Source organism: Portunus trituberculatus, chromosome 33 (assembly GCF_017591435.1).
Source record: "Portunus trituberculatus isolate SZX2019 chromosome 33, ASM1759143v1, whole genome shotgun sequence".
NCBI lineage: Eukaryota > Metazoa > Arthropoda > Malacostraca > Decapoda > Portunidae > Portunus > Portunus trituberculatus.
In genome coordinates this window covers 15,400,134-15,409,002 of record NC_059287.1, presented here as the reverse complement: position 1 = coordinate 15,409,002, position 8,869 = coordinate 15,400,134, and the positions used below count along the sequence as shown (strand labels likewise).

At 41.3% G+C, this 8,869-nt stretch overlaps 1 long non-coding RNA gene across 1 annotated transcript in view; it reads left to right on the top strand.

Moving 5' to 3' along the window:
• Positions 1–205: 205 nt before the first annotated feature.
• The window catches only part of LOC123512214, a 14,183-nt gene continuing 5,519 nt past the window's right edge, over positions 206–8,869 (top strand). The window contains exons 1-2 of the long non-coding RNA XR_006677043.1: positions 206–1,127; positions 8,666–8,741. This is a non-coding gene — a long non-coding RNA (uncharacterized LOC123512214). The remainder of the gene's footprint in view (positions 1,128–8,665; positions 8,742–8,869) is intronic.

Genomic DNA, 8,869 nt, shown 5'->3' with positions numbered 1-8,869 from the left:
TCATTGTCTCTTTTCCTTCCTTTTCCCTTCTTATTCTCCTCCTTTCCTTTTCCGTCCCTCCTTCCTTTTCTTCCCTTCCTTTCCTTCCTTCTTTCCTTTCCTTCCTTCTTTCCTTTTCTTCCTTCCTTCCTTCTTTTCCTTCCTCTCCTTCCTTCCTTTCCTTTTTTTTTCTCTCTTCTCCTCCTCTTCCTTCCCTTATCCTTCCCCATCTTCTATCTACCCTTCTCTTCCTTGCTTCGTCTTTCCTTTGCATCTATATTCTACATTTTCCTCCTTTTCCTGTTCCCTGTTTCCTCTTACCCTCATTCTATTTACCATCGTTTAATTGTTCAATCTTTCCCTCTCTTCCTCCTTTCCTTCAGTTTCCCTCATCTTCTTGTTCATTGTTTCCTCCTCCTCTCTATCACTCTTATATCTTTCGCCCTTTTGTTTCCTTTGAGCCTCTCCTCCTCCTCTTCCTCCTCTTCCTCGTCCTCGTCCCTCATCTCAGCTCGAAGTGTCTCATCTGTAGCGACAGCGTGGCAAGATTACACCATGAATTATCGTTAATTGCCGAGCGAACGAGAGTAAAGAACGACTGTGACTGTTTCTTTACGTGTTTGGAGGCATCGGTGGTCGCTACGTCACGCTGGACCTCCCCTGTGTGTGTGTGTGTGTGTATGTGTGTAAGGTAGCAAGTGGGTTGTAATTCAGTCGCATTGGCGGTAGTCCCTGTCACGTTCTTGTATAATCTGTAAGTAATGGGTTTGAAATTGAATCTTGTAGCGAGTGAAGCAAGCAATTCGCGCCGTAACGAGACTCGAGGTAAGTAAATCTGTTAATAATGCGAGCGCCGATTAATCCCAATGCACTGAAACACGGGAATTTTACTGCACATTGACTAACCTCCACATTGCCCCGAAGCTAAACTGGGCGAGAGAACTGTAAAAGAGTCAAAGGATTCATTTAGGCTTTACTTCCTTGCCACGTCACGGAACTGAGGCTTCGGTTGGTATCTGATGACCATGGAGGAGGGAAGGACTCACGTGGAGGGTAATAAGCGTGTTTTCTGCAGTGAAGGAGGTGAAGGGCGGGGAGGAACACTATCTTATTCTAGACAACCTTGGACACCGCCAGGAGCTTTGATGGTAAGTGTGTGAAGGCTTACGTGTTGTGATACAGAGGCGGGATTGAATAGATGAGGAATTGAGGGATGGAGATGTTGTTAGATCCTGTGTTGCCTCCTTGACATTCATTTCTCTCTATTTGTCTTATTTTTGTCCAGTTTCCTATTCGTTCTCGTTCCTCTCTCTCTCTCTCTCTCTCTGTTTTATTTTTGTCCATTTTCCTGTTCGTTCTCTCTCTCTCTCTCTGTTTTATTTTTTTCCATTTTCCTGTTCGTTCTCTCTCTCTCTCTCTCTCTCTCTCTCTCTCTCTCTCTCTCTCTCTCTCTCTCTCTCTCTCTCTCTCTCTCCCTCTCTCGTGTCTCAATTTTTATTTCTGTAGTAGTTTATCTCTTCGTCTCATTCATGCTTATTTCTTCCGTTTTCTTTTTTTTCCTACTTTCTTTTCATTTAACCATCATCCATTCATTCCCAGCATTATCTTTCATCTTTCCTTTTGTTTTCATTGCCTTGACTCGCTTGCCAAGAATTCCACCCAAGTATCCTGATCTTTTTGGTTTATTTACTATATTTCATACTATTTTTCATTATTTTACTATGTTTGTGCCGCTTCACCTGAAATCCCACACGCAGCAGCACCGTCATTCACTCTATCCCTCAGTGGCTGTCTCGTAGCAATCAGATCTTTTTACGGCAAGGAATGCGCATGTCTTTTGTTCCGCCCACTTTGCCTTCCTGTCAACACGCCGACATTCCCGCCTCCGTAACACAGCGGGGCATGAGCGAATATGGAGCAGTTTTCCGGGGTGGTATCTTTAGGTCTGTATGTATATATTTTTCCCATTGGGCTGGTGTGCTGCATAGTGGCGTTGCGTTGCGTTGCGTTGGTTCACCGCGAAATGTCGACCAAGTGAGAAATTCCGTGTATGTGTATTCCTGTCCAGGGCGCGTCAGGAAGGAGAGGAGAGGAAGGTGTTATTCCCGCCACTCACGAGAAACGTTGCCCTGTTACCAGTTGGCCTCGTAGTGTGTGTGGATGAGAAATTCACATGTGGCTTCAGAGTTATCTATATTTTAGAAGACTGGCACGCAACATTCGCGGTGGTGAAGTGGGTAGCGGCGGCGGTGGTGATGGTGCTGGCGGGAGGTAGCAAGGACGAGGCTGTTTGTCATTCTGTCCTTCTGCTCGTGTCGTGCTTCCCACCCGTGTATTATGCAGACAGACGAGTATATGAGGTTTCACGCCCGCTGTCTTGTTCATGAGAGCGTCGTGGCGTTGCGGGGCGTGCGTGGGGTAAACCCGTAGTCATCAAGGAGTGGAGCGGCGCGTGGAACTGGTAAAGAGCAAGGCGAGGGAGAGGTTCTTGCTTATTACACGCCTGGTTGGCGCCGCTGGAAATGAAGTGAAGGACAGAAGCTTGTGCAGTTCGAGAAGCGAGGTTTGTTTGTGCTGCGTCTTTCATCGTGACTTTACTGCTCTTCGTTATGGAAGGGACTAATTAAGACGGTGCTTGTTTCATGCTTTTTTCCCCTAAATTTAATGACTTGTCTCCTTCAACGTGGCTTTAGCATAACGACTGTTCATTAAGGAGGGTTTTAATTAAGATAACCCAAGTATGATCGTGATTTAACTTTAGATTTAATGTTATTTCGTGAAACGCACCAACGAAAATTTGTACATGAAATGTTCAGCCAAAGTTCATTAATTCTGCAAACCGAAGCCTTATAATTGGTCTGACTGATTGCATAACAAGAGAATTACTGCGTGGATCACAATGACCTTTTGGAGATAGTTACGGTGTGCGATGTTCAACCTACCTAACATAACATAACACACCACAGTCTTAAGAGAACCCATTGACCCATAAAAAATAAAAAACTGACATTCTCAAACCAATTATTCAGTTTTCCTGTGCCGTCAAAAAGAGCACAGGGTCAAAAAGAGCACAGGGTTCAGAGCCTCATTACCTCCCCGGCCGTGAAGGTGTCGGGAAATGCAGACTAAGCAAGAGTAATGTGCTGGTGTCTGATTAAGGACGTTGGGATCCTTTACCATTGGTGATAATTAGCAGCCTCGTGACTATTGTGCTGATCACTTGAAGGTCACCGTCTGTGGCATTGTGTGTGTCTGGCAGCGCCGCTTAAGAGACGCTGCCACTGTTGTTTGTGTTGTAGCTTCCCTTTGGCATTGTCAGCTTGTCACAGAGGCTCATTAATTTCTGCTTCCATAGTAAAGGATACGGTAAAGGATACGCCTTAGGTCTACATTCAGAAACGTCTTGCACTCCCATTGCGACTGTTTGTAAAGGCGATGAGAACATTAGCACGGTTCTCAGGAGTGTTTGGTCTTGATTGTAGTGTTACTTTGTCACTAAAACTTTCAATTTTTGTTTCCATAGTAAAGGATACACTTCAGGTCTACATTCAGATATGTCTTGCACTCCCACCACGACCGTTTGTAAAGGTGACAGAGAATCATTAGCTTGGTTCTGAAGTGATGCGTGCTGTTAATGTCGCTGAAACTTTAAACTTCTGCCTCCTTAGTAAATATTTTGCTAATAGGGTCGCATTCAGAAGCGTCTTGCACTCACACCACGACTGTTTGTAAAGGCGACAGAGTATTAGCATGGTTCTCAAGAGTGCATCATGTTGTTTGTGATTTCGTAACGAGGCGAGAGGGAAGAAAATAAAATATGTGAATGAGGAAGTGAACAAAGACGGAAATAGACTACTGAAATGAGGAAGACAAGACGTAAACGGAAGAGTGGCGGAACAGAGAGCTAATTACCGAAACTCGAGATGTTTATTAACACTGGTTGTCGTTTCTTTTCACGGCGCGGCGGTCTCTCAGTTGGGCTCCAATCGACAGAAAAAGGAATAACAGGAAATTAAATGTTGGGAACGCTTTGTGGTTACTGTGGCGCTCCAACTTTGTGTTTCACTCTCCACACATTAACAGAATATTCTCGTGCCCTAATAATGAATCTGAGCGTGTTGGAATATGATCAAGTGTCGTTATGAAGAAGCGTCCAGCACAGCAATACCTCCACTGGTACGATGGTTGATTAAACACATGTACAAACGTCATCTAAAGTACGATAATGTTTACACTTGCACGATGAAACTCGCTATACTGCCTTTCACAATGAGAGAGAGAGAGAGAGAGAGAGAGAGAGAGAGAGTGATGTACAGGTCACTCGTACAAAATGGAGATGAAAGATAGGTGAATATAACGAAAATATGAAAGCTATTAACAAAAAAGGCTGGATGAATTTATAATGAAGCACCTCATGCAAGAGTATTACAAAGCAGTGTTCGAACCAGCCAGTGACTCCCTCATCTTTACGCTGACCCTCCTGTATGGCAAAATTAATGAACTCAGGGCGCCAGGGAGACACAAAACCAGATTGACTCGTCTAGTTGTGAAAAGACACGGATTACGATTTTTTCGCTTCGCCTGGTCAGCATTGCATCCAACGATCTTTTTTTTTTTCATCGGGACTTTATCAACCTTCAGTGTCTCTCTCTCTCTCTCTCTCTCTCTCTCTCTCTCTCTCTCTCTCTCTCTCTCTCTCTCTCTCTCTCTCTCTCTCTCTCTCTCTCTCTCTCTCTCTCTCTGACCTTAACCAGATATGCTCTTACATTATTTTTTCTTTGTCGGTTCTTTCTGAATTATTTACCAGGACTAGAATGTCATTTGCACATCATTGAGTTAGAAATTGTGTAAGTACTATTTTTTTTTTTTTTTTTTTCTCGAGTCCAGCTGAAAAGTTGTCACCCATGAGACATTGACATTTCCAGGTAACAATGTGCTACTTGGTGGAGGGTTAGACTAAATTTGGAGATAATGTGCAATAGAATAGATAAACTAATTTAGGGATAATGTGTAATGAAATAAAAGTAAACTTGTCTGTTTATCTTTTAGTCTGTTGTTTACCGTCTGTCTGTTTGTTTGTTCGACTAACACTGACACACAAACGGTGGTAAGACTAACAGACAGATAGACAGGGAGGCAGATAAACAGACGATAGACAGACAGACAGACGGATGATAAAGAAAAACGGATGACAGAAAGACAGACTGACTGACAAACGGATGACAGACAGACACAGACAGATGATAGACAGACGAACTGACAGACAGACGGACGGACAGACAGACAGACAGACAGACAGACAGACAGACGGACGGATGGACAGACAGACGGACGGACGGACAGACACAGACAGACGTGGAGAGCATATTCATCTTTTGCGGACGGACAGACGGACAGACAGACGAACAGACTGACAGACAGACAGACGGGGTGAGAGCATATTCATCTGCCTTTTTTTTCTTAATTTTTCCTTTCTAAAATATTTTTGTGCCTTTTCTTTCAGCCTTTTTATGATTCCTTTCATTTTCCTCCATTCATTATTTTTTTTCATCTCTACTCACTATCCTTTATCGCGAGTTCCTTCCGTCTTCCTTTTTATCTTTCTCTTTATATTTTATTTTTTATCTCCAGTCTTCACTCGCTCATTTCGTTGCCTTTTATTCATTACAACTATCATTTCATTTTCCTTCCTCTTCCATTTTCTTTTTCTTAACTCTAATCATAAAATTTGTCTTCTTAATTTGACTTCCCACGTCATTATTTGAATATTTCTTTTCTCACTTTAGTCTTCCTTCGTTCATTTCGTTGTCCTTTCATCTTTACAGCCATCATTTTTTTTTTTTTCATTTTATTTGAAGTTCCTCCCAAATTTTGTCTATCTTCACTTTCCTCTTCCAAATTTTACTTCTAGACATCTTCACTCGTTCATAGTTGTTTGTTCATCCTACGCTCACAGTCCACTCTGAATATATATTTTCTCAATTCTTTTTGTTAATTTCTTTGTCCCTTTCATCTTTACAATCATCTTTTCATTTAAGTCCCACTCCAAATTTCTTTATCTTTATTTTCCTCTTCCAAATTTTACTTCTCGACATCTTCATTCATCCATATTTGTCTGTTCAAGTGTTCATCCCTACACTCAACCAGTCAAGTCCATTTTATCTGGTCTTCCTCCCGTCAGCCAGTCTCTTCCCCGCCGTAATTAGCCTTTCCGCTACCAACAAGCCGCGACCCCCACCACTTCCATAATGACTTTTTTACCCCCTCCCATTCCTTTACCCTCCCTTGACCTCACGTAGAAGAGAAGGAGAAGGGAGGAGAGAGGAGGGAGGAAGAGGCCAAACTTGCACCATTATTCAAATAGGCTTCCCTCGTCCAACAACGGCCATAACCGCTCGTGGGCAATGCTGAAACAGATATTAGCCTCCCTTGATGCTCTCCGCAGTCCGCTCCTCTCTCTCTCTCCTTACTTTCTAAAGTTACCGACGTCTTTCTTGGTTGATTTTACGGTGCCTTCTAGTCCCATTTCTGATATTGATGGTGTTTAAATAAACTCGTTGCCTTTATTGGAATTAGTAAAGTGTTTTGTATCCTTAGTCTTACTGTTTGAAGTTTTTGTTTGTCTGTGTCTGTCTGTTTGTTTGTTTATTAGTCTACCTGTCTCTCTCTCTCTCTCTCTCTCTCTCTCTCTCTCTCTCTCTCTCTCTCTCTCTCTCTCTCTCTCTCTGCCAAGTATTTCAATAATTAATACTTAATTTCTTGCTATTTAAAAGTCAATACGCAGTGGACATGGTAATTATGGACGCTAATAAGATGCATTGTTTACATGACTAATTACTGGAATTTCAAGTACTTAATCAATATGCGCTTAAATAATCATGTCTGGGTTGATTTTAATGTTTTTTTTTCCTTCGGTCTCATTCCTGCAGGTTGATATGAAAGCGTATTGAATATGTCAATGGTTATCAGGAAAGCAATTAACCCCTTCAGTACTGGACTCATTTTTACCTTGAGTTTTGGGTGTGATTAGGCCATTTTATTGACATTAGGAAGGGTATATGAAGGTCACAAGATTAATGGTCCACAGTCTTCACTATTTTAATCCCACATAAGTTTTTGAAGCTGTATCAAATCGTCAAATAGTGATTAAAATTAATATGGAAACGCGTCATGGTACTGAAGAGGTTAATGTTTTTCTGCGCTATTTTTCAACCATCACGTAACATTTTTGCTGGTTCACGCCACTGTTTGCCCTCGCCTGACCTAACCTGGCTGTTTTCATTAAGGCGCACGTCATTGCCCATAAATTCTTTGGTAATTGATTAATGGTACCCGCTATAGCCTCTCCCTCAACCCCCGTAAATTTGTGCAACGCTCCTTTTTTATACCTTTTGTCCTTTACGGCGAAAGTTTTTATATCAGGAGTATGGAGATGCGACGCCAGCCAGGTTAGGTTAGGTTGGGTCCTTTCATTCTTCCTTAGCACTGGGAGTTTCTTTGTTCCCTTCAGAATAATATAGGTTGGGTTATATTATTCGTTCAAATGAGAGCGTACGTTTTTAACCCCTTCAGTATACCAGGACGCTTACTATTTGGCGATTTTATGCAGCTTTAGATACTTGTGTGAGGGATTAAAATATAGTGAAGATTCTGGCCATTAATCTTTTGATCTCCATAGACCCTTCCTAACGTAAATAAAACTGTCTAATCGTACCCAAAACTGTAAAAAGCTTTCCTATACGTGAGAGCGTACGTTTAACCCCTTCAGTATCAGGACGCGTTTCCATATTCTTTACTTACTATTTGGCGATTTTATACAGCTTTAGAAACTTGTGTGAGGAATTAAAATAGTGAAGACTGTTACCATTACTCTTTTGACCTCCATAGACCCTTCCTAACGTAAATAAAACTGTCTAGTCTTACCCAAACTCACGGTAAAAAAAAAAAAAAACTTATTTACGTGAGAGCATGCGTTTAACTTAACCCCTTCGATACCAGAACGCGTTTTCAGTCACTCAGCTTACTATTGGGCGATTTTATGCAGCTTCAGAAACTTGTGAGGGATTAAAATAGTGAACACTGACCATTTATCTTTTGACCTCCATATACCCTTCCTAACGTAAACAAAATTCTCTAATCGTATCCCAAAACTCATAGTAAAAAAAGCGTCCCAGTATTGAAGGGGTGAGAATAATATTGGTAGGGTTATTGTTATAGTTAGATTGATGTATTCGCTCCCCCGTTTCCTTTAATTAAGTGAGAAAGTGTACGTTTAAAGTTATAATAAATTTTTTTTTTCCCTTTTTTTCATGCAGTTCAGGAGGTATGTAGGAGTCATTTATTATTATTGTTATAGTTCGATTGATGTATTTGCTCCCCCGTTTTCTTTTAATTAAGTGAGAAAGTGTACGTTTAAAGCTTTTTTTTTTCAGGAAGTACGTACGTGTGTTGTATATAAACGAATCCATTTATTTTTTCCTCACTTTCTTATTTACGGAGAAAGTAATTAGTAGCAATACTCGATGCTGCAGTAGTGAGATTAATTTCCCTCCTTTTAGTTTAGGAAGAAATTGCGTATACGTGTTACAATATAAACAGTGAGATTAATTTATTTCCCCTTTGTAATTTACGAGATAAAGTACTTCACATTTAAGGCTGTAATAACATTGTTACTCTTCTCTTTCAGTTTAGGACGTGCGTGTGTGGCGTATTATTGATTTACATCCCACCTCATTTCATCGGAAAACAGACTTACATTTGAGGTTAGGTTTGTGTGTGTTTAAGTTCAAATTCGTAAAAATACCACATACAAAACACCCTCTCTCTCTCTCTCTCTCTCTCTCTCTCTCTCTCTCTCTCTCTCTCTCTCTCCGAGGTTACAACATTTTAT